At 35.8% G+C, this 27721-nt stretch overlaps 1 protein-coding gene and 1 long non-coding RNA gene across 4 annotated transcripts in view; one reads left to right on the plus strand and one right to left on the minus strand.

Annotated features, from left to right (window-relative positions):
• The window catches only part of LOC123867643 (poly(rC)-binding protein 3), a 217222-nt gene extending 192206 nt beyond the window's left edge, over positions 1–25016 (minus strand). For 2 of the 3 annotated variants that reach the window (XM_045909797.1, XM_045909795.1), the window contains exon 1: positions 24559–25016. The gene's annotated coding sequence lies outside the window, so the exon portion shown is untranslated. The remainder of the gene's footprint in view (positions 1–24558) is intronic. The other variant, XM_045909799.1, reaches the window with a different exon arrangement.
• LOC123867645 lies at positions 1–27721 on the plus strand. The gene is made up of 4 exons (XR_006796469.1): positions 1–12; positions 3283–3293; positions 14645–14649; positions 27543–27721. It is a non-coding gene; the product is annotated as an uncharacterized LOC123867645 (long non-coding RNA).

Raw genomic sequence — 27721 nt, forward strand, 5'->3', positions numbered from 1 at the left:
ATATATTTTTAGGTCTATTGCTCGTCTATTTTAGATATTATGTACCTTAATTATTCCCAATTTTTTTTGGACCACAGTAAATTATGATTTTTAACCACTCTTGCCACTCTAATGATGTTTCAGCTAGAGGCTACGGGCTACGAGAGGTGTCTACATCGCTACGAATATAAAATTAATATCAAGTATGCAGTCGCTGTGAGGTTTGTTATAAGACTGTTATGGTACACCGCTATAAGATGATAATAAAACGTACAGCTTTCGCCACTAGGTCTCGAAATTCATTTTTCTAAACTTCTATCCTATAATGTACAACTAATATTATAAAAAGTTTGTAAGTTTATGAGTTTGTTTGTAGAAAGTAATCTCTAGAACTGCTGAACTGATTTTGAAAATTATTTCAGCAGTAGAAAGTTATTTTTCAGTAGCATAGGCTACGTTTAATTTTTAGAAAGTTCTTACATCTTAGATCCATGCGAAACTTACATCCACGCGAATGAACTCGCGGGCATCAGCTAGTTGTTACATAATTACCTCTCAAGCTACCCGTGCGAAGATGGGAAGGGTCACTAGTGATATTATAAAGGGGAAAGATTTATTTGGTTCTGTATTAGTCATTGATAAACTCTGAAACTACTGAACAGATTGTCATTATTTTTTTCACCATTAGAAAGCTACTTCATCTTACGTTTACGTTATCTTATAACATATACCTTCATATTAAAAAAGGATTTCTAGTATTCAACTCGAGGAAAGTCGGAGATAAAGAGCTGTTATTCATTTGCGGCAATACCGCGAGCACAACTATTTTATGTAAAGGTTCTCAGCTTAAAGTAGAAGTAGAGTAGTTCTTTCACCGGTAGAAATATACATTATTCATTAATGACATAGGCTACATTTTATTTAGAAAAAATTAGAGATCCCTACGAAAATAGTTATTAGCTACCCGTGCGAAGCCGAAGCGGGTCGCTAGCAAAAATAAAAAGTACGGTAGAAAAAATTTGGTACATTTTATGATATAATATGTACTCGTATAAACACGACCCCCACTCAGGGTGACTTGGGTATCAATTTTCATAAGGCCACATCTAGATGAATAGCGTATGCCGTAGGACGATGACCTATAAAAAGGCTTTCTATGTTACGCCGTGACGTGGGACACTTGACGGGGGACAAGAGTGTCGTTAGTCAGAACCGTGTGTAGTGAGATCATTTTTAGCAGAAACATACATTTTTAAAATATTCTTTTTGAATTTTGTTTTTTTACGGCAGGTGAGTAATTAAAAAATCAGTCAAGTGCGAGCCGGACTCGCAAACGGCGCGTTCCGGTACAAGAAATAGCACTTTTAATTTTTTTTGTGATGTAACCACAAATTCACTGTTTTCGGACTTTATATCCGAGTGCGGCAAAACCAAAAGGAAGGGTTATGGTTTTAGCACTTTGTATGTATGTATGTATGTTTGTATCCGAATTCTGTGTGTTCCACCGTAGAGCCTAACTGAGCCGATTTTGATGAATGTGTCAATTGGTTCCTCGTAATTGGTTGGATCGTAAAGGTCCAAGTGACATAGGCTATGTTTTACACGAAAAAAAATACAACGGATGTTACATCAAAAAAAGTAGAGGTCTCCAAAATTTTTTTTTGCTATTGTATCGAGTGGGATGTCAAATGAAAGAGGAGAAAATTCTGAGCGCATGTAAATGTACAATAACATTAAAAGATACCAAGCGACATAAAAACAATTTTACTCTAATATTTCAGCGTTTTAGTTTTCAACTTTATCTTGTTCTTTCTTGTACTACAAGACATTGCTACCTGCCAAATTTCATAATTATATGTCAACGGGAAGTAGGTACCCTATGGATTTTAATTCCCTCCACGGGTCTTGCCAGACACAGACAGGCAGACAGGGAAGAAGTGATCCTAGAAGGGTTCCGTTTTTTCTCGAGAGATACGGAACCTTAAAAAAATTTAAAACTTACAACTCCTACACTTCCTTGTATACAATCTAACACCTTTTTCTGAAAGGATAGCTATGCAAATATCTGAGTAATGTAAAGCACCACCTCAAGAGGGCTCAGTGTAATGTTTCAAATACAATAACATTATGCGGTACCACAACAGTCATAATAATTTATTATAGACTAGCTGGTGCCTGCGACTTCATACGCGTGGTTTTTAAAATTCCATGGGAGCTCATTGATTTCCCGGAATAAAAAGTAGCCTATATCACGCTTTAACTATGCAAAAAATCATGTCAATCCGTTGTTCCTTGCGACGTTATTTAAGAAGGCTCTCTCCGTCACTCGTTTCATACAATCGTAGTTCCAATTTCATTTAAATATTAAGCAACCAAAGTCCATGAAATTTTGCAGACATATTCTAGAAACTAATATCTGTGTCTGTGGTTTTCCAGATTTCTGTTAAAATATTCGGTTTCAAAGTTACGCGGTATTAAGAATTTTCATACAAATCTTTGAGCCCCTGTAATTTTAAAACTACATATTTTTAGAAAAATCTAAAACACCACAGACACAGATATTAGTTTCTAGAATATGTCTGCAAAATTTCATGGACTTTGGTAGCTTAATATTCAAATGAAATTGGAACTACGATTGTATGAAACGAGTGACGGAGAGAGCCCTGTGAAGGACAAGCAAAAAAATAATGATAGTGATGTACAAACGTCCTGATTTGGCATCTCCATACTTTGGTAGAATTTATTTGTAACTGCCGTATTACATTTTTAACTAGAAGACTTACATTCAGAGGGCTCTATAGTTACAAAGCAACGAGATAATCGCATTAGGCACTTAAATAGCCTGACGAGTATAATTTTCTTGTTAAGGTTTTTATTTCAAAGGTTTCTTTTCTTGTTCAATTTTTTTAATGAATTACTCTATTGTTGGAGTAAATTCTAATATCTAAATACAAAATTCCATCATTATAATAACAACGAGTAGGTACTTTTTCATGTGTTTTCTTTTTCATTTTTTGTAATACCTATTTGGCTCTTTATAAAAATGTGTGAATGATTCTCACGTTTTAGGGCCCCCTTAGCTGTCTTCCCAGACCAATATCGTCATGAGCAAATTCTCTCATCAATAAAGTTGTTTACTTAATTACTCGTGTAAGTACCTATACCCGTAATCACGCACGGTCAGGGTAAACCAGTTATAGATTTTATGATAAACCTATAAAAATATTCCAAGTTCTTCAAAATCTCTACTAACATAGATGTTTTGTCAATTGAATCTATTTTTAACCCCCGACCCAAAAAGAGGGGTGTTATAAGTTTGACGTGTGTATCTGTGTATCTGTCTGTGGCACCGTAGCACCTTAACTAATGAACCGATTTTAATTTAGTTTTTTTTTTTTGTTTGAAAGGTGGCTTGATCGAGAGTGTTCTTAGCTATAATCCAAGAAAATCGGTTCAGCCGTTTGAAAGTTATCAGCTCTTTTCTAGTTACTGTATACACTTCACTTGTCGGGGGTGTTATAAATTTTTAATTTACACTTGTGTCATATGAATCCAAGACATAGTCGCTAACTATGGGCCTTATAAGAAAGCTCAGAGTCAGTCAGTGGGCGATGGAAAGAGCTGTGCTTAAGGTTCCTCTACGTGATTATATCAGAAATGAGAAGAACAACCAGAGTAACCGAGTCAACCCGAGCTCAACGGGTTATGAAGCTGAAGTGGCAATGGGCAGGGCACATAGTTTGAAAACCGAGAGACGTTGGGATCCCAAGGTGTTAGAATGGCAACCTCACGCAGGAAAGCGCATCGTTGGCTGACACCCCAATTTAGGTGGTCACAAGACATCCAATGATCTCAGGGAGCCGCTGGATTCAGGCGACGTCAGTGTCTATAAGGCATGTAAAAGTCCCTAGAGGCGATGCTATGTCCAGGAGGTTTATAGGTTGACAATAATGATGATGATTCATCACACTAATATTATAAAGGCGAAAGTTTGTATGTGTGTGTGTGTATGTTTGTTACTCCTTCACGCAAAAACTACTGGGCGGATTTGGCTGAAATTTGGAATGGAGATAGGTAATATCCTGGATTAGCACATAGGCTACTTTGTATCCCGAAAAATTAAAGAGTTCCCACGGGATTTCGAAAATCCTAAATCCACGCGGGCGAAGTCGCGGGCATTGGCTAGTGATGAATATTATAACATGATGTTTTATGCGTCTCAAAACCTTTTGACCTATAAAGACAACTATTATCGTTATTTGAAAGCAAATAGGCAGAGTTTAAGCTGCTGATTATTTTACCAGCTATTTTAAAGATCTGTTTTCTAAACCGTCAATTGTAGAGTTGCAGATTTGTTTTTCAAAACGCCTGTGACGTGGATATACCTAATTGAAAAAAAGGTAAATACTTGTGTAACTTCTTTGACTTGCATCCAAGCACACTAATTTGATCTGTATAACACGCGGACAAAGTTGAAGATAAAAGCAAGTATTTAAACTACACGACAGAATGTAGTAATATTGAACTCCTAAGTCTAAACTTCGATTCCCTGAAATCAACGTAGAACTTCAGAAACGACGCATTCCTTGTCTTCGCTATTTCATAAATGTCTACGATGAATTTATCGAAGCAAACCGTAGCCAAGAGTAGATTTTGAGTCAAAATGGTCTAGACTAAGCCGTTTGGTATTAAAAGTTATAAATAGATGTTCTGTTTATCTCTCAAAATCGTTATTATGAATTCTACTGACTCTATTGTATATTATATTTATTTCGAGCGGATAAGCCAACGCGTGCTACTACGCTAAAAAAAGAATGTGCCTAATGTGTTGTATTAGTGGTCTAAAACCATCTTCGCATTATTGCATCTCTAATGAAATTGGTTGAGACAAATCGGTTGGATGATTTCAAAAGTCTATACCGGACATAGGTAGAATTTTATTTTGTGTTTTTTACAAGGTGTAATCAGATATCTTACTTTGAAAATTGAAACACATTTTAATTTTTTTTTCTGTGATGTATTCCACATATTCACAATACCTACCTACCTGCCTTTCATAATTCTAGGTCAACGGGAAGTACCCTATAGGTTTCTTGACAGACACGATCACACGACTGATGGACGTACGGATAGACAGACAGACAACAAAGTGATCCTATAAGGGTTCACTTTTTTTTTGAGGTACGGAACCCTAATAAATATCTTAAATATGCAAAAGATATTATAAAGCACCTTATAAAATGTGCAAACTTGAAGTGTTAACCACCCAACTTATTAATACAAAATCTGACGCCAAATTTCCGGAAAATTGATCGTGGATAGTTATTGGGTTCTCTAACTTTATTAAAGGTATTCCAGTACACGTTCACGAGTTTGATTTTTCTCGTTTAAAGCGATACATCGTCTAACTCCAATATTAAAGTTTAAATTGCTTTGGAAAAGGCCAATATTTTAATCTCTGTACACATAGCACTGCGTGTGAATCACTACCTACTATAAACTAAGTCAGGTTGTCGCGTCTGTCTATTTAAGAGCACTTAACTCTAATAAATAATAAACTTGTACTAATATAGTTAATACGCATTATAAGTTAATTCGGTTATTGCTAGACCAGAAATAATATTCCTTCCTCAAGAATTTACAGTAGCTATTATAATTACTAAGTCTCTTATTACACACCACTTTCTTTTAATCTGACATAGCTCTATTATTTTGTCACAAAACTCTCACCTTCAAAAATCTTTACTCAGCTATTCTGAACCTTACCATATACTTACAGCAGTAGATACGTCATGTAATTTATGCTTCGAAGGGTCAAGGGACAATTCAATCATAAGAAATATAACATTATTAGAAACATATTACTCGAAAAAGTTATGCCATTAATAACATCGTAATCTGACCTTTACTTACAGACATAAAGAGAAACGACATTTAATACATTATTCATAAACCTTTTCCAATAAACTTCGAGACCATTTAATTTAATTCTCGATGGAGGATCCATTTGCCGTTTCCCTGTACAAATCCCATCGATACAAAAGGATTTCGTAGCAAAGATGAAACATGGAAAACGACGGATCCATTTATTTTTGTGAGTGCAGGTAATTCCTCGCTAAAAGCTGGTAGTTTGGTAGGTTTGTAGCCGTAGGTTTTTTACCGGTCAATTCTAGAAATTAATAAACTTTAGCGCTTGCGCTTGAAATTGAATTGGAAAGATTCGGTTTGAGCGAAAAGTTATATCACCATGCGATTAAGTATTTAGTATATAATCCTGCCAAATTAAAATGTATTAAAAAGAAAAGGATCACTGTCGCTAATACATAGTTCTGTATCTATACCCATAATGTGAAATTATGTCTGCCTGTGTATTTAACGTTCAACCGAACCGATCTTTACAGAAAGGTACAATGATAGCACTTGCTACCTTGACCAACAAGCACTTGCACTCCGGAGCCGGACGTTCAATACATATTTTTGTCCCGGGGAAACAAAGAGCTTCCATGGATTTTCCATAAACCTAAATCCACGAGGATAAAGTCAAGGGATAAAACTGATACCGAAACAAGTTTACATACCTATAGGTAACTAAAGACTTCCGGAGGAAGTAGGGTAGGAACTCGAAACGAGTGAGTTAATATCACAACATAAACTGGTCAAGTGCGAAGCAGACTTGTACCCGATGGGTTCCATGCCCTCGTACAAGATTTACTTTTAAATTTTTAGTTTGTATGGCAGCCATTTTTTTTTATTTTTTATTATTTGTTGTTATAGCGACATAATAGAACTACACTCCCTGTGGAAATTTCAACTCTCTTATAGTTCATCAGATGGAACTCGCTGACAGACAAATACGGATGGACAGACGAACGGACAGCGGAGGCTTAGTAATAGGATCCCATTGGAACCCTTTGGGAACCTTAAAAAGGAAAACTGTACGGTTAACTCACAACATAACAACGATAGCTTTAACAAAATATTATTGCGTAGAAGTTATTCATATTAACTGAGAAATCATTCTTAATAGAACTTGCAATAATATTATTCTTGCCGAACACAACATAATTTTTCCCTGAGCTTTTATATACAGGGCAATAACGTATCCGTTTTGGGGACAAATTCGATCCAGCCGCGGCAGCGAAGCGCGAATTGAGTACGAAAGAGAGCGGGCCATTCACGCGTACCAGATTGACAACCGAAAATACCCGGTGAAATAGGAAGCTTTGGTGAAAAATTCTGACAAAATTATTATTAACCCAATACTGCACTGAGTTCAACTTCTATTTTAAAAAGTCGCTTTTATTTTGTTTCTACATAGCAAAGTTTTTTTTTTCATTTGAGTAATTGCCTATTAATTCCCGTTCTTGAACAACAATGAAAAATACGCACCTACATACATTTTTCCCGATAAATTATTAAATAGGTATTTTTTTTCAAATCAAGTTAAGATATTTTGAAGGAGATATTTGATTAAATTATAAGATTCTGTCTAAATGATTATTATGCCTAATTAAATAAATGAGTTTGAAGTATTTCCTCGAGAATAAACTAATGTTTGTTTAGCGACAATTTCAAAGATTTAGACTAGATACTTACCAGTAAGAAATGAAATCTAACAAAAGCAATTAAATGAAACGAAATAATTGTACGGGAATTAATTAAGATTTACGTTTTACAGGATTTAAACCACTTTTTGAGATTATTTGATCACACTTTTGTTGTAGAGTCGTAACAGGTTTTCTGTAAAATTAATAAACCTCCAATATTGTTGTAATGCTACGGTAAATATGAAATACAAAACAATACACTTTGTATTTTCCGATTCGAATATAACTGTAAATGTTTGTGAATATTTAATATCACTTCATTTCGTGTCAAAGAATATTCATCTTTATTTTAATATCAATAATAATTAAATTTTAAAAGTCATGCAAATTTTCCCATCGAAAAGGCCCGCCCTGCATTTTCTGATAATAGCTCAAATCAATACACAGCCACCGTCGGCCCGCTAAGTTATTTAAAATGCAGTCGACGCAAATCATCCGAGTGAAAATGTAATATTCGCCTTGCCCATGCGGAAACATGGTTATTTTCAATCACGTTTTTCATCACAGAAATCCTTTCAATATTTTCAAAACAACGTTTTAAAGATTTTATTTTTTGATTCGCAATATTTGGCGCTTGCAACAATTACCTGCGTCATAAGCACACTCTATTTTTAACCCCCGACCCAAAAATAGGGGTGTTATAAGTTTGACGTGTGTATCTGTTTGTGGCATCGTAGCTCCTAAACTAATGAACCGATTTTAATTTGTTTTTTTTTTTTGTTTAAAAGGTGGCTTGATCGAGAGTGTTCTTAGCTATAATAGAAGAAAATCCATATCGGTTCAGCCGTTTGAAAGTTATCAGCTCTTTTCTAGTTACTGTAACCTTCACTTGTCGGGGATGTTATAAATTTTTAATTTACACTTGTTTAAATATTTGATACGTGTTTATATTATATTTAACTAACATTTATAGTATACTAGCCGATGCCCGCGACTTCGCCCGCGTGGATTTAGGTTTTTCTAAATCCCGTGGGAACTCTTTGATTTTCCGGGATAAAAAGTAGCCTATGTGCTAATCCAGGATATTATCTATCTCCATTCTGAATTTCAGCCAAATCCGTCCAGTGGTTTTTGCGTGAAGGAGTAACAAACATACACACACACACACACACACACACACACACACACACATACAAACTTTCGCCTTTATAATATTAGTGTGATTTCAATGGAAAACTTTCAAGCCTGTGGATAACCAATACACACTTTTGCCTTTCACTATTTAAAAAAAATACTTAAGTTAGTCATCAATACCGTATAATGTTAATAGCCTCAAGTTTGGAACAAAGAATTTATATGAACTTTGATCAGGGGCTTCTGCCGTTAAGCAAATGTATGGCTTCGGTACAGAGAAGGTAATAAATTACACTACATTTCTAGGCTCAATGAATATCAAGCATTTTTCTGTCAAGTATTTTAAATTAAATATAGAAATATATTGCCATACAAGCGAATAAGTTTGAAATAATAATGAAGACAAGATAAAATTTTTATTTATAATGAAGAGTAGATAGGATTTTGATTAGTTACAATTCAGGAACCATTATCATTATCATCAAATCAACTTATCGCAGGGCTACTACTGATCATGGGTCTCCTCTTAGAATTAGAAGAGTTCAGGCCAAAGTCCACTACACTGGCCAAGTAAAGATTAACACACACACACTTCACACACATTTGAAACTACTACATAAGTATGGAGAACTCTCAAGCATGCAGGTTTCCTCACGAAGTTTTCCCTCACCGTTAAAGCAAATATTTAATTCCTTGCAAAATTAAGCTACGTGCCCGCCATCGAAGCCCAGATCCCCAAATAGGAGGCTGAAGTCTTCGTTTCAGTTTCAGATTATTTACTTATTGGGCTGGAACAGGGTTAGTATCTAACCCTGTTCTAGCAAATCAAATTATATACAGTATTACGAGTATGATTCAAATAATGAAGTCTGTTATCTTGTAGGTAATCTTAATAACCTTGGTACAAGGAAAATGAGTTCAAGATATTTGTTTTGTTTAAACTTCCGTATGCTGTCACGCTAAACTTTTAACAAGCTCCACTCAGCCCCTCAGTCGCGAAGTCAGAACAGCATTGTGAATACCTTGCTGGTTGGAAACAATGTTAATTCTGTAACTAGTACAATATTTTGAAACCTTATTTTTTTGCTAGAGGTCTGTTGAAAATTATACTCACCCAAGGTTTGATTCGCTCGGATGAACTTTCTTAAAATCTTATGTTAGTACGTCATACGTTTCTTTATTCAATTACAAGTTAGCCATTTACTACGATTTCACCTGGTGACAAGTGATGACGCAGTCTACGATAAAAGAGAGCTTGAAACTTGGAAGGGGTATGACAGTTTTGATGAACCGATTTTAATTTAGTTTTTTTTTGTTTGAAAGGTGGCTTGATCTAGAGTGTTCTTAGCTATAATCCAAGAAAATCGGTTCAGCCGTTTGAAAGTTATCAGCTCTTTACTAGTTACCGTAACCTTCACTTGTCGGGGGTGTTAAAATTTTTAATTTACACTTGTATATATTTAGATTGACAACATTTTAACACCATAATATTATGAATTTTATCGTTTATATTCATTTTTTATCATTCAAACGCAAATCTGCTGTAGAGTAGTACGGAAACGAAGGCAGCTTTTCTGCTACGATCTGTAGAGAGCCGGATTTATATAATTATAAGCTTTCGCTTGAGGCTTTTCCCTACCTACAATATGAAGGTTTCTTGGAATGCAATAATAATATACTGTAACGCTTTCGTATTATGTTGTTAGGTATCTGAAGGAAATTATTATGATATTCATAATATTAGTATCTTTTCCATAGTTTCCTGGAACAACTAATTAAAATTAGTGTAGGTATAGAAAAACTATTTGAGTTAGCGTAATCAATGAAATCGTATAATCAGAATACATTGTTGGGCAGATCCCTACCATTCAATTATTCAGGCTGAGGCCCAATTTACTTCCATCGCTTAAACGATTTTTAATTTCTTTCAACAACTGAAGCAGCTGATATTTAATAGCGCCTGGGATGCTAGCTGATCCTCATGGACCGAATTTCGTACCGTCTCTATACTCCAAAAACTCGGCATTTAACAACGACTTTCGGCTTTAGTACAGAGTCGCATGTTAAAATTCTTCGGTCTCTCGGCGTGAGAGTGACTCCATCGAGTGTATTGTCGTGCAGGGCAAGGTGGAGGGCACCAGAGGGCGAGGAAGGTCGCCCATGTAGTAGATGCTCAAGCGATATAAAACCCTAATATCCTTACCCACCCTACCTACGCCCAGCATTTCACAGCAGTAGGTACCTATAACCATTGTCGTCGTCGTACTTACACGTTGTCGTCAACCGATAAACTTCACTGCTGGTCATAATTGCCTTGCAGGGACTTCCACACGCCGCAGTCATACGTCACCTGGATCAATTGCTACTCACTTGATAGTGGAGGGTCTACTGATTCGAGTTTCTCGGTGCGATGTCACCATTTCAACACCTTGCAACCCCAACGTCTATATCGGTTCTTTGAACTATGTACCCCACCCATGGCCATTTCAGCTTCGCAACCCGGTGGGCTATCTCAGTTACTATGGTTCTTCTACGAATTTCTCTCGGACCATACACACTCCTGTTTGATCTTTGTTATGTCGTACTTCATTATATAATATGTCCGCAAAATATATCTCCTTGAATAAATGCGAGTATTATTTCCTATGCGGTTATGTTGCAATCAATGCAACAAGCATATAATAGCAAAACCGCGGAATATTGAAATCCAATATAAATATTTCTCTTGCGCCCACAATATGTGGCCACTTCCCCTTTGCGAACTAAATAAAGGGCTGGACAAAGACAAAACGCAACGGCAACAATACAACAAATTATTTTTAATATATTTTACAATCAAAAAAACTGGTCAAATGGGAGATGTGTTTTGTACCATCGTCGTACAAGAAATCTTCTATTAGGTACATATAAAAATAATATTAATCCCCTTTTCCCTTCATCATGCCATAACTTGAGAACGACTGGACCAAATTGGGTAAGTATTTTTTGTTGTATGTGTAATAATTGTTATGAAAAAAAATTAGGAAAAAGGTAAAAGTCGCTATCAATAAAATTATAAATCTAGTATTCGGCAAAATGTCATATTGATCCCGTATAAGAATTATAGATGCACAGTGATTTCTACCGCCAGAGAGATTCTCTGACTATGAGTATAGATGTCTGAAGTAGAAGCTCAAGTTTTTTTATACGCCAGCAATTTACTCAAATACTTCTAAGAGGATACCTGAGTCCCCTTAAGGGTTTCGGTGGAAGCCGAAACTGCTCTAAATTAAAGGGTCAGATGCTGAAAGAAGCGATGGGTCAGGTGATAGTAGCTAATTACCTAATGATGCGGCCCAAGATTTTACATCAAAAGTTCGTATGTACCGTGCACGTAATATTAACAAGTACGAGTAAGTAGGTACTTAATTTGGTTTTATTCATTATGAGCAAACGCTTGACCACCATTGTACCTGATGGGAAGTGATGATGGGGCCTAAGATGGGATGCGTTTTCCTACAAGATGTTTATTGATTTTGAAGTTATGAAACTGACAGACGACTGGGTAGACAAACAAGTGCAAACTCATTCAAGTGGACTCGGAGTGAATAGTGGTTCGCTCAAAACTAAGACCGTCCTAGAAGTTCATAGCTATAATATCGGCAAAGGAAAACTTTTGCAAGGAAACTGGAAAAGGTATTTGTTTGGTTTCTTGAGAATTGACTAATATTAGTGCGTATTGTTTATTTACGAGATATAACTAACATTTTTATATAATAAATGATTCCCATATATTCTGTATAAAAGGTTTTATTCATCACGTGGGAACTCTTTGATTTCCAGGATAAAAGAGTCTTAAATCCGTCTCCAGGATGTAAGCTAGCCCGTACAAAATACATGATGCTCGCGACTTCATCGCCTACGAACTCTTTGATTTCATTTTGACAAAAATATAGCCGATGTCCTTCCCCGGGATTTAAGCTATCTGTGTACCCTAAACTGTGAAAGTTATAATTCGTAAGTCGCTCTAAGCACACAGTCGTCATCACTATCAACATCGACAACCATTGCCGGCTCGCTACTAAGCATAAAACTACTCCTCTCAGAATGAAAAGCGTTTGTCCAAAGTCTACTTAGTCGGTGTGGCAAGTGCGGATTGGCAGATTTCACACACCTTTAAGATCATTATGGAGAACTCTTAGGCACGCAGATTTCCTCACATTTTTCTTTACCGTTAAAGCAAGTGTTTCTTAATTGCTTAAATCGCACGTTACTCCGGAAAGTTAGAGGCGCGACTGGAATCGAACTTCGGACCCAGTACTTACTTAGTATTAAAACTTCTAGGAGACCCTTTGGATACGTTGAATCGCACGTCGATGCCTTCACGCGTTGTGTGTCTTTTCAAGCCTAAAGTTAAAGGTCGTATCAATTACATTACAAAAAAGGTTGAACCTGCGTATTATTGTGCGAAAATACAGCCATTCAAACGGTCGGTGCTTTCAAAAAAGGGTCATCTATTTGAGGCGTGAAATTAAGCAAGAAATTAGAAACAGCCACTGCGGAATACGGGGGTTTTTAAAAGCATTTGCATAAGTAAAAACACCAAATGTTTCAATATTTGGATTGAACAAAATATTAAGAATCTAATAGATAGTTTTTTCCACATTTAAGAATCTAAAATTGAGCTGGCCATAGTGATATGGCACATATTATGAGTTTACTAATATGAACATGGACACTAATGTTTGCACTTGGCAGATGGGCAAATCTTTCGTTTGGAATCTATGGGAAGGCCACGTGAAAACGACTTTAGACAGGCCAGACGCTCAGTTGATAGTAGGTAATCAGTGTTTGCTCAGCCTAAAGTTTTATTACTAAAACAACATATCCGCGCTTCCAAGTGAAAGAAAACATCGTGACACATAATCCGCCATAAAATCTCTGAGAAATTCTAGGGTATGTGTATCACGCCAACGCTTATTGAAGTAGCAGAAAGTTTCAATACTTCAAGGCAACAGGATAATGCTTGAATAGAATAGAATAGGAACATATTTTTATTCAAATAAATTTTTACAAGTGAATCTTCAAAATATTTTACCATATATTTATTCGGTACTTTTTTTTCCTTTCACAATGTTCCCGCAGAAAAGGAACACACTTTAGACCAGTCAATTTAGTTTAGACCTTGGGTATAACCGAATTAGCACTACAAACCTAATCTATCCTAACCTATCTAGAATAATTCTTTCACCATTAGAAAGCTTCTTTATTGAGAAGTAACATAGGCTATAAATTATATTATATTATGTAAAGCTACCGTGGAAGTAGACACGGGCAGAAGCTAGTATCTAGATAATCTGCAGATTACCTAGGGAAGCTGCAAATTAAATTATTTATTATAGTTTAACTAACTCTAATCAATTTTTCAAACAGACTCAGGTAGGTAATTTACATATTACTGAGATTATCTATACTTTACTTATTTAAATACATTTTAGAGGTTATATAACTACATAAATATAATAATCTAGTAACCTCCTCCAGCTTCGTTCCCGTGACGAAATTCCGACCTTATACCTTGTCTACATTATAAAGGGAACCTCTTTGCACCCTTTCTAGGTCTAGCTTTTGGTCTGAATGGTGATCAGTCAGTCAGTGAGTGAGACTGAAGTTGTATTTATTTATTAGACATTTACATATTCATAACTCAGCATTAAAAAATTAGTACATTCATAAAATATGTAATTTACTTAGTAGGTATCAGTAATATTTTGAAATCATATTTTGACATAGAAAAACAATGATATTTTTAACCCCCGACCCAAAAAGAGGGGTCTTTAAGTTTGACGTGTGTATCTGTGTATCTGTATGTGGCGTCGTAGCTCCTAAACTGATGAACCGATTTTAATTTATTTTTTTTTGTTTGAAAGGTGGCCTGATCGAGAGTGTTCTTAGCTATAACTCAAGAAAGTTCCGCCGTTTGGATGTTATCAGCTCTTTTCTAGTAAGTGTAACCTTCACTTATGGGGGGTGTTATAAATTTTTAATTAACAATTGTTTTAACTATAAAGGAAGTAAAATTGTGATATTAATCAATTACATCTGAACCTGTTATTTATAAGCAACGGTCTCGGCCCTAACGGAGGCAAGTCTGTAAACCTGTCTAGGTCCTACTGGTTAGCGGTTAGGTCGTTCACACTGTCCTCTTCCTAAGCTGCCCTTACAGTTAGCAATCCGAGTACAGTTCGAGAAAAAATTACCAGTTACAGAAAACGGGAAATCTCAGCTACTTTTTATTTATTTATTAAAAAGTAGAACTGCCGTTTGTTCAGATTTTTAGTTTTTACTCCACTACCAATTTAAAAAAGGTGACAATTAATAGTTATGTTTTAATCCTAATAATATTAATAATCTGAATGTAATATAATTTAGTGTACCTAATTCAATTTTGGAACTTGCAACCTATAGTTAGCTTAACATTTTGCTGAAATATTTTGTTGTATTGAATTACTATTATTAATGTAAGTACCTTAATGTTACAAGGTGTTGGTGAACCCAATAAAGAAAAAAAAATATTACTGCTACTTATTGTTATTAAAGTTTAAGGCCCACTTGCACCAGAACAACTGACTTTCGATTTTTACGAGTGGTTAAATGTTTTAACGCGGATACTTTTTGGCCACATTTGCTTGTTGTTAAAAAGTGACAGCAGTATAAAATTTACTAAACCTGTTTAAACTTTATTATAAACTTATGCAAGTCAGCATTTGAGATTTATTTTATTGTATTTATTTAATCGTAATCAACAGTGTTCACAAAGTTATTATTGTAATCTTAACCTAGGTTTTACATAAGACCACAAGAGATTACTTAAGATTATAATGAAAAATATTTCAACAGAATAGACTGCAAAATATGTAATAATTACAACAGTGCGATAATTTATAGGTACAAACCTTTTTTTTTAAATTGGGCAATTATTAAATAGCGGACCTTAAGTCGAGAAGGTTCAGACAAATTGGGCGTACAATAATTACGTTAAATGTGTAGTAAAATAGGACTCTAAGCCGAAGCCAATCACTAATTACGTTGGGTCTTACAAATAACGTCTCTTAGAAACCCCGTATTAACGCCACTTGACCGGCAACCCTCAAGATTCTTCAAGTTACTCGAAACACAGGCTATCGATCGGTATAAAATTCATCGCATTTGAAAATTTATGCTCCGAAAAGCAATAAAAGCATTTTTATAACATACTTCAAATTTGATGAGATGAAAACTTCGACTTTATGGTAGAGTGGTTTTACAAAGCGAAACGTTATCAAAATTCTCTTTGTAGGTTCATTTTGGTGTATACCTACAATCTACTACATGACACATTTTAAATTAACCCTGTAGTAAGTACATCACACCCGTAATCTATAAAAAACCTGATATTTTTAAAGCAAATTAACTGTAAAATACGAAACTTGTGAATCACTAGATTAGAAAAGCATATTATTATTATTATTATCCATATCCATAATCCATACTAATATTATGAATGCAAAAGTGTGTCAGTCTGTCTACTAGCTTTTCATGGATCAAACTACTACTATACCTACCGATATACTAAAGTACAGAAGATAGCTTGCATCCCGGAGACGGATAAAAACTGCTTTTTCTCCCGGAACATTAAAAAGTTCCAAGGGAATTTAAAAATATCGATCTTACGTGGACCAAGAGAATTACGATATGTATGATCTATATAGTGATAAGTAAATAAAACTTAACTATATTATACTCGAACTATAAAATTATAGCAGAAAGTACCTACTCCACCTGAATTTTATGAAAATATAAAACACAAGATTCCCGCACTGAAAAGATATGAATTTAAACTTATTTCTATACCTATTTGATTAAACATAATGCTATATTTTTTGTAATTAAAACACGGCTCTCTCGTGGCTGAGTTTGCGTGCACTTAATTATTTATCTCAATAGGAGAAACCAAAAGATAAAAAAATAAATTAATAATTAATATTATAGCTCTATATCTAATTCGACATGCTTTTACTATTGGTTTTACTGGTGTGAAATTTTTCACAAGGTGATATTATTTGCTTGGATGTGTAGCTTGGTTCAGATTTCAATTAGTGCACTGATTTACTGTTAGTTTTCTAGAGCACGCGTATATAGATCGACATACGCCTCATCTAAATTATCCATTATATTATTTTCTAAGTACAGTAATTGTGCGGTAAGTGCGGGACGAAGGAGCGACCCGAACTGGCCTACGTAGTCAGGGTCTTATGTTGAAGGGTCGTCGACGGGTTTCCCACGAGATCAAGACCTACTTCATCTCTCTTTATAGTTTGTCTATGCCCAACTTTGGATGGAGATGATAACAGTACGTTTTCGAATTATGAAAATTTTGTTACAATGCATCCACTAATACTGCTAATACTGAAGAGAAGTTTCTATAGTGCGCGCCCCATGGTTCTCATTTTCCAAAATTTATTCATTTATTCAAAATAGGGGCCATTTTTCAAAACCAGATTTCCGTGAAAATGTAAAGTTCAAGGTTAAACAATTTACGCTTATTCAGAGAGTTTCAGACACAGACAAACGTGTCTGCCAAGAATTTCGTTGAGTTTGATTGCTAAATATTCAAATTAGAACCAAACTACTTTCGTTTGGAACGTGCTACGAATAAGCTCCACTTAGTGCTCACAAAAAGAAACAATATATAACAATATAAACTTCGGGTTAAGGACCTGGAACCCCACCCATTATACCCATGCGAAAAATCACGTCAATCCGTTGCTCCGTCGTTACATGATTGGAGGACAAACCAACAAACCACACAAAACACTTAACCTTTGCCTTTATAATATGAGTAGTGATGGGAAGTGATATGCTGTCGGTACAAAGCGTCATGCAGTATAAAAACTGAGGATTAAGTCGCGTTGCGGCTTTCAATTCACAGTAGAACATGCCGGGTTTCACCGGACTAGCTGCACCAGTTACGCTACTCAAACCTGTATTATAGGTTCTTTTGAATTTGAACTCACTGTCAATGGTAAAATAAAAAATTATGTTCAAGAAAAACTTTTACTGTAATTAATCAATAAACTATTATTATTAAAAAGTATGCTTAATACTTCACGAATTAATCACTTCGTCTTAAAAAGGGTCAACTCAAACCCATGGCAGCTGATGACCGAAAATCCTTCCTTTGTAAGGACAAAGGCTGCATTTTTCGAGCACCTACAAAGATAATCCCTGTTAGACTTGATCCTAAAAGGCAAGGTATCAGGTTAAAAGCACCTGAAGATAGAGGAGAAAATTAATTAAAATGGTAACGGATTTGACCCGATAAATACCTAAATAAAAGGAACATTTAAGGTGCACGCACACTTATCCGAGCATCTCATGAAACCATGAGAATTCTAAAATTCGTTTCGTTCGGCTCGTTCGACGCGTTCGGCTCGGATAAGTGTGCGTTCACCTCAAGATAGAAAGATTTTTATCTACTGGCCGTCAAACTTGCTATATTTCTATTCACTTCAGGTCCGGTCAAGGTAGTGTTAAAATAATTCCGATTTGTTGCACAATAAATGAACCTAATAGACTATTAACTGAAAGTTTCTCTGCGTGTTGTCCCATGTGTTTGGATCATGGTGGCTTCAGGAGATAACAGGTAACAAGAGTTAGGGTTAACACAAAGTTCAGAAAGCCGAACAGACGTTAGGGTCCCAAGGTATTAGTATGGCGACGCTCGCAGCGGAAAGCACAGCGTTTTTAACCCCCGACCCAAAAAGAGGGGTGTTATAGGTTTGACTTGTGTGTCTGTGGCATCGTAGCTCCTAAACTAATGAACCGATTTTAATTTAGTTCTTTTTGTTTGAAAGATGGCTTGATCGAGAGTGTTCTTAGCTATAATCCAAGAAAATTGGTTCAGCCGTTTAAAAGTTATCAGCTCTTTTCTAGTTATCACTGTAACCTTCACTTGTCGGGGGTGTTATAAATTTTTAATTTGCACTTGTATTAGTAATTCTATTGTAAATAATACCTATTATGTTTTATGTAGTATCTCACAATAAGCTAAATTAATTATTAACAATTAAATAGTTTTAACGTCAATAGGAAGTACCATTGATATTGAATAACTTAAATAATATAACATTATTTGATTAATTTATGTAACCAATTTTCTATTATTCTAATATCAAGTTGGTCCGGAAACTACAAGTAATTTATACTAATACATACTAATATTATAAATGTGAAAGCTCTAATATCTGTCATCAATATCTAATTTATTGTTAAATAGTAGTTGTATGCTTTAAAATACAGTAAAACGTAATTGCAACCTGCCTGTTGTCATTTCATCATTCAGGTCATTATATAGAGGGGTCTCTCCGTCACTCGCTTCATACAAACGTAGTTCCAATTTCATTTGAATATTAAGCAACCAAAGTCCATGAAATTTTGCAGACATATCCTAGAAACTAATATCTACCGCCAGTAAAGAAACTAATATCTATCTATTGCCAGCGAACATGAGAACATACGTCTAAGATAAAAGGCGTGGCCGCATTTGAGCTATTGGGCTTTTAATTAATTATTTTAGGCAGTAGCACAATAATGTTGTTAATAGAATAGGATCAGTTAGGCTGCAGGCGTTAGTTAATTTGACAACCACTAATTAACATTTAACCATAATGATTATAACATACTTGAAAATAATTAATAATTTCGCATACTAAAGTTTTCAATGACTTTTCGAAATTGCTGATTCGTGTGAAAGTACCTACTTTTTAAATTGTCGTGTGTATATCCCTTTACAATCGAAGGAAATAAGCTAACTGTTATGATTAACAAGGCAAAAAGTGCTGCAAAGACATCAAAGATTCTTTATCAAGAAGGCAATAAGCGAGTGTTTGGACGTTTGATAAAAAGTCGCTGATTTACCTGAAAAATATATCGATGTGTGCGTGAATTGTTCATGAGTTGTTATATTTTTCTATGTAGGTATATCCCCTATTCAATAAGTAGCAATTTTTCGGCCACTGTAAATCGGGGACCTCAAACCGTAGATTTTTTTGTGTCCTAAGTTTGCGATTACATCCATGTTGGCACTTAAAAGCTAAAAAGACTGACTTTCAAAAAAAACATCGCTGAAAAGCAAAAAGAACCAATGAAGTGCGCTCCTTTGATCTTTAAAAGGAGATATTTTGCGCCAGTGACAGCGAATTTGAAGATGGTAATTTTAGGTACTCATACTTCATAATTTGGTCCTCTTGCTAGCTTTTTTTTAATTCAGATACACAAGTTAGCCCTTGAGTGCAATCTCACTTGGTCGTAAGTGATGATGCAGTCTAAGCTGGAAGTGGGCTAACCAGGAAGGAGTATGGTAGTTTTCATTAAACCCATACTCCTTTGGTTTCTACACGGCATCGTTCCGGAATGCTAAATCGCTTGGTGGCGCAGCTTTGCCGGTAGAGTGGTAACTAGCCACGGCCGAAGCCTCCCACGAGACCTTACCAGAAATTAAAAAATATATAATTCTGAACCTCTGCCGGGAATCGAACCCGGGACCTCCCACTAATAAGATCACTGCGCTTACCACTCGCCAGGGAGGCCGTTAAAAAGCTGTAAGCACAGTAAGATACAGCTTTCTATGAATAATATATTTAAATGCAAGGTATCTATTTATTTGCCTCATTATTATCATCATCATTAGCAACCGATTGCTGGATTTCGAAAAAACCCTTTTCAGCCCGATCCGTCCAGTAGTATGAGCTGTGCGTTGATAAATCAGTCAGTCAGTCAACTATTTTTTCCTCTTACATACTTAGAGTAATTAGTAAAAAAGCACAAGTTATGAAAGAAAACTAGGTAAAGACCAAGGTATTACATAACGCGTAAATATTCTATTATTTATAATCGGATTTCATACGCCATGTACCTAAATAATTAATATGAAAACATAACATGTTTTGGGTAGTCTGTATCTTTAGCTCTATAAAAGGAGAAACTGACTGATATATCAACTTACAGCTCAAACTGCTGGGTGTAGAAACTGTACGTTACAACTACATATAAAACAGTCCCAACTAAGAAAGGATTTCGAAAAATTCAAGCAGGATCTTCTAAAAACCTACTTAAATCCACACGGATGTAATCGCGGGGAAAAAGCTAGTTATTTTATACTCATGTGAGTATAGATTTCACAAATTTGAATTGGTACAGTCAAACATTAGTTATATAGATCAGTGACGCCGCAAACAGAGTATAGACGTACCTATCCCTGCATTTGTAAAGCAAGGCATGCAGTTAGCACCTAGAAATAAATTAGACCGACGCGACGTGCACTAATAAGTCTGTAACACTGCAGTTTATTTCAGAACACTCGGGCGTTTCTCTATAAATAAGATAAATATTAATAAACTGCTTTAAACAGCGAATCGTATGCTGGAGAACATTTACATGCACTAACAATTTTACATACACACCTACCTATTGAGCATTTAGATGCAAAAAGTACTCATAAGTACGATGTTACGAACTATCCAATACTTTAGTTTTCGTTAAAACCTTCTTGAATCTAAACTGCCGCCTCGTACAACTTTATGTAATCTAAAGATAAAGACAAGTGTAAATCAAAAATTTATAACACCTCCGACAAGTGAAGGTTACAGTAACTAGAAAAGAGTTGATAACTTTCAAACGACTGAACCGATTTTCTTGGAGCTAAGAACACTCTCGATCAAGGCACCTTTCATACAAACAAAAAACTAAATTAAAATCGGTCCATTAGTTAGAGCTACGATGCCACAGACAGATACACAGATACACACGTCAAACTTATAACACCCCTCTTTTTGGGTCGGGGGTTAAAAACTGAATTTATCACACTAATATTATAAAGGCGAAAGTTTGTGTGTATGTGTGTGTGGGTATGTTTGTTACTCCTTCACGCAAAAACTACTGGACAGATTTGGCTGAGAATGGAGATAGATTATACCCTGCATTAGCACATAGGCTACTTTTCGTCCGGAAAATCAAAGAGTCCCCACGGAATTTATAAAAAAAACCTTCATCCACGCGAACGAAGTCGCGGGCATCAGCTAGTGTACAATAATACTCGTAAATTCAATCGACGAATTTTACCTAAAAGTCACGGTCCCTATTGACGTTGAATAAAATATAATTTCGGCACGTCATGACGTATAAAATATGGAGAGAATAAAGTAGTACACACAGTAGCCGGGACATCCAGGTCGGTAACAATAACTCGTATAATCCCTGTAGGGGGATATGTCTCCATTTTTGTGCTCCCGGGTGTATATAATTTAAGCCATAAAGACCGTGGAAGAGAAAGTTTGTAACGCACTAAGTGTATTTTCAGGAAAAGTTTGCAACTGAAGCGAACGGTTAATGTATGCCTGCAGTTATTTTACATCTTTAAGGGGCAAATTTGTGTGACGGGGCTTTCTATTCAATATTTTTAGGTTTTCGTATATCTTCAATATCTACAGGTATATCTTCTGTATATATAAAATAAAAAGCTGACTGACTGACTGATCAGCTATCAACGCACAGCTCAAACTACTGGACCGATCCGACTGAGGCATGCAGATAGCTGTTATGATGTAAACATCCGCTTAGAAAGGATTTTTGAAAGTTCAACCCCTAAACAGGGGTATGAAATTTATGTAGTCCACACGGACGAAGTCACGGGCATTAGCTAGTTTTCGAATAAAATGGAAGACTTAATAACAACAATATGTACTTCATTCTCAATAGAATTTAATTAATCTTAAGAACAGACCGTTGCAAACGAGTAAAAAAAATGAAATAAAAGCTCATTTCTATAACTTTTTCAAATTCAAAAGCCTTTGAATTGGGTAAATACAAAACATAATTCAAGCGTAAAACTTTGCTATCCTTCTGTTACTCTCTTTTTAAATTTTTCCTTCGCACGAGAAAAGTCTTCTCATTTATAAATCTGTTCTACAATAAATCTGTAAGAAGGTCGCGTCCGTACATCGAATTGCCGTTTTCGAAAGAAGTTATAACGGAAGCAGAATCCTTTTGTTTTAAATCTATTGTCTTCATGCTGAGAAATTATTTATTTAAGAAATATTGACTCTCCATACCGTAGGCTGTGTACAATCAGTGCGACAGCAAATATTAATATTATATTTTTCGCGACTTTTGCAACGAAACCTTTGACGATGAAAAGCTGCAAGAAAGCTTAGTCGTGCTGATTTTGTTTACGCTACAGATGACACAAGTAAACTAATAGAGCTTGTAACAATACAGAGAACAATTGTCTCTCTTAATCAAACTATCACATCACATCACACTTCACACAAATTTTATATTATAAAGGCGAAAGTTTGTGTGTAGGTGGGTATATGTGTATGCATGTATGTTTGTTACTTTTTCACGCAAAAACTACTGGACGGATTTGCTGTTTGGAGAGGAGATCCTGGTTTAACTCATAGATTCTATCCCGGAAAATCAAAGAATTCCTACGGGATTTTGAGAAACCTAAATCCACGCGGATGAAGTCGAGGGTATCAGCTAGTCTTTGAATAATGATAAACATAATTCACTACATTACATCAAAACAACTTAGTAGATACATTATCATATTTGAAATAAATGTGTTCCTACCTCTGATAGAATATTGATGTGTAGAATAGGTGATAACTATTTTGAAGTAAAGAATAAGAAATACCAAAGTTTGCTCTCATTCAGTGTTTAGGTTGATTTCATAATATACTCGTAGGAACTCGTAAGTACAAAAAAATTCAGCAACATAAATAACTTTTCGCTTGGTTGCTTTCTCGGAATGGGAGAGTTTTTACTCCAAGAATAAATGAGTTTCGGTGCGTAAATTGTTATTGGCACAGTTCTACTTTATTTATTTTATTGAGATTAAGTTAGCATTTATTTTCTCTCAGCGTCTCAAATCAATCAATTTTATTCTCAAATTATTATTATTGGCACAGTTTTACTTTCTTATTTTTTTGTTGAAATTAAGTTTAATCACGAATTAATTAATTTTTTAATTTACATAAATTTATTTTACTTTAAATAATGTCGTTTTTACTGAGCTAAAGTATTTTAAAGAATGGTTTCTTTAAAATATTTTCGCTCGGTAAAAATGACATTATTTACTTTAGTTTTTCTCAGTAATGCATTTCTTTGTAGGGGAAAAATCCAACTTTTTGTAGGCCAATTTTCATGATATATGAATTCAATCAGGTATGGCATTTTATTTATCAGGTGACATACTTACCTCATATTAATGCCAGTTTCAAGGTGGAAATATCTCCTTTATTAGAAACAGAAACAGAAATATTTAATCGTCAAACTGAGAGTATTGAGAAAATTATCCTCTACGAACAAATAATATAATTTCCACCCCGTGTATTGATGCATGGCTCATGGCTGGCGCAATTATGATGGGATCCTGTCACTCAGCCGATGTGAAGCGGCCGATTAAGGGAATTGGTTTTATGTCAGATCAAGAATTTCAACGTCATTTCTGATGCTCTGTGTTCGATAGCCTCGCAAGTGGTAAATTGTAGAGCCGCACTGATGTATACCTACTTGGTAAATAAAAAAAGAGAAGTTGACACAAAAATTAGCCTTTTCCGAAATAATTAATGTTACCCAGCCATGTTAGGTATAACCATCAAAAAAATAGGAAACGGAATTATGGAAAACATGAAAAACACCTTAGGTACTTAGTTCCAAAGCTACCCTTATTTACAAACGTCTGTACTACAAACGTAAACGCAAATTATACGACGGTTTTAATACAAAAATAAAATTTCATAACTACTCTGTGTGCACATAGAATACGCTTTCACAAAAAGCGGATATTAAAAAGCGGACAAAGACGAGGTCTTACCTACTAAAAGATGCAAATGAGCTCAGGATCTCGAAACTGCCGCCTTTGACTTGGGTCACTGCACTGCTCCAACAATATCAATCCTCTTTTTCACTCACAAAAGTTGAGACGATAGTCACAGCTGAGTCTTATTTATTATTTATCAACGGAATCTTTAAATTAATATGAGAAATTATGAAGCAAAGTAGATTTAAAGTAGAGATGGTGAGAGGGGAAAATTAGTTTTTGACGAATTGGTGATATATTTATTCTCTAAAACCGACGCGCCAGGGATGCGGCACGCTCGAATCGGGACCGGTAGAATTCGGAGAGATCGCACGTCACGGACAGGAGAGATTCGGACATACGACCGAGGAGACCGAGTCGACGTGAGTGACGCCGAGCCAGAGCCTCCCGCCCGCCTAGCGTCGCCCGCTCCCGTGAGCAAAAAGGATGCAGCGAGCTAGCCCCTAGCCTCGCGAATATCGCCGCTCTGATCTTCTCGCGAGAGTCTCAAGTACTCTTCACTGTTGGCAACGCTCGTTCGGAGAGGGAGGGTTCTCTAGTCATCATTTCCACAACAACGTATAAACGAAAACCAATGCTTCCTGAATTTCAACGTAATTTCATCATCGTAAGGTATAGTTTAGCTCGCAGCTAGTGAGATGAACACCTGACGTTCGGCGTCATATCGCAAAACATATGCCCCGGTTGGCTAGGTGTAGCAAATACCATAACGAATACTTTGGCTGAACACGCGGCATATTATGCAACGTTACGGTCGTGTATTGTGCAGTTTAAAATTTTCTTCTCCTTCGAGTAAGCTTTTAAAGCATGCGAGGCGCTTTCAGTGCGAAACAACGTACCTATGCGCTATTCTTATTTTTTGAAAAGATTAAAAAAATGGCTGGAGTTCCATGTAACAAATATGCTCTTGCTTATAATGCTGCATTACTTTGATAAATGTACATTTTTTCACTAAATATGAAAGAAGAGTAGTCGTATTAAAATTCATACTTAAAGAGATTTTTATTGATTGAACTCTAATGAAAATGGGTTTAGAGTACTTAGAGGAATTTTAATCTTCAAGCACTAACGAATTTTGGCTCGACAAATAACGTCAAACGAGTCGCAGGAACCGCTAGATTCAGACCACGTAATACTGTAACATGTGAAAGTCCCTAAAAGTGATCTTTGTCCAGTTGTGGACGTCTTCCGGTTGCCAATAATAATTTATTAGTGCCACTGTGCATCGTTAACATCGTTCGTTTTTCTTCCACTCCGCCTTGTGCCACAAAATGCTCAATTGACCCTTTACTTCTGGAGGGATATAGCAGAAGTACTTTAGAATTAACAATTGCAAAGTCAACGAGAGCCTTTCTTTATTTTAAGCTCTTCCAAAATGGAATTGTTGGTTGGAATTGGTGGCCAGTACAAGGTATCTTTAAAAGGCTCCACATCTCTGAAGCATCAATTTCACCTCAGTTTTGTAGTCTTAGGGACCAACAGCTCCGTAGAGAAAGATTGGAAAGACAAGGAATCTTAGTGGTTTTGGTGATTCTTCTGTCCTTCCACATCTCAAGATCTTCATCACCCCAGATCTTTGACGCACAACAGATGGAAACGTTTAAGTGCGGAAATCAACCCAGTGAGAAAAAAGAAGAAAGATATAGGTACCTTTCAGGAATTATAATGCCTTTCAGCCCGATCAGTCAGTCAGAAAGTTGATAGATCAGTTAGTTAGTTATTCAGCTTTTCCTTTTATTTATGCAGGTTAATCCAGTCTACTGTCATCTTCATTTTATCCCTGTTGATAGTCCAAAGTCAAAAATAGGTATTACTGTAAAAGTACGAGCATAGCTCTAATATCTATCATTTTTGTTTGGATATAAAAGTCTGCATACATCTGAGATTACTCATCTAACGTCCCCCTATATACCAAATATCTACCTACCTTTATCTCAGTCTTCTAGAATGTTCTGAATTTATATATTGAAAATGAAAAAGAGCGGTAAGGAATACACCCTTGTTGAATGTCAGCTTTAGCTTTGTCAACCGTACATCCACGTATTTGTACGAAATATATTAGATCAACATGAACGGATTTTATAACTCATGTAACATTGATCAACCCATTTCCGCCCCAGTACTGAGTACGGGTCTCCTCTCAGAATGAGAAGGGGTTAGGCCATAGTCCGCCACGCTGGCCCAATGCGGATTGGACCAGCGTGACTTCACACACCTTTGAGAACATGGAGAACTCTCAGGCATGCAGGTTTCCTCACGATGTTTTCCTTCACCGTTAAAGCAAGTAATATTTAATTGCTTTAAATATCACTTGTTTAATGTAACATTAAAGTACCGCAACTAATATCATTGGTTGATGTTGTTTTAATGAAAAAAACAGGTTGAAATAAAGTTCAGGAGTAAAATGTTTCGGCGCTACCTGTTTACAGAGTAGACACGCTCTGCCGGCAACTTCCGCCCGATGCACGCTGAAATGTTTCACGGAGAGCGCTACCGAGTACCTACCAACTACCAACAGCATGGCAGGTGATTTGTTTACACGCGCAACTCATGTACTACACTAGCTCGATTTTATTGCTCCGAATATTTACCGTGAACAAAAAAAAAACCGGGCAAGTGCGAGTCAGACTGGCGCACTGAGGGTTCCGTACTCGGGTAGTTTTTCGACATTTTGCATGATAAATCAAAAACTATTATACATTAAAATAAATAAGTATCTGTTTTAGAATGTACAGGTAAAGCCCTTTCATATGATACCCCACTTGGTATAGTTATCTTACTTTGAAAATTTAAACACAACTTTTTTTTTTTTAATGATGTAACCACAAATTCACGATTTTTGGATTTATTCCTGTACTTGTGCTATAAGACCTACCTACCTACCAAATTTCATGCTTCTAGGTCAACGGGAAGTATACCCTATAGGTTTCTTGACAGACACGGCGGACGGACGGACGGACAGACAGACAGACAGACAGACGAATTGTCAGTTTTAACGTAGCATATTCACATTAGCTGTAACATGAAAATGCAACTCCTCAATATATCGAAGTTGGTTACCTGCATGTCGAATTGAAGAAAGGTGATGCAAAATTATGTAGGTTAGATAGGTAAGCAATAAATACAATTAAGAAAATGGGATGTAAGATTTCTGTAT

The sequence above is a fragment of the Maniola jurtina genome, chromosome 8 (genome assembly GCF_905333055.1).
Source record: "Maniola jurtina chromosome 8, ilManJurt1.1, whole genome shotgun sequence".
NCBI lineage: Eukaryota > Metazoa > Arthropoda > Insecta > Lepidoptera > Nymphalidae > Maniola > Maniola jurtina.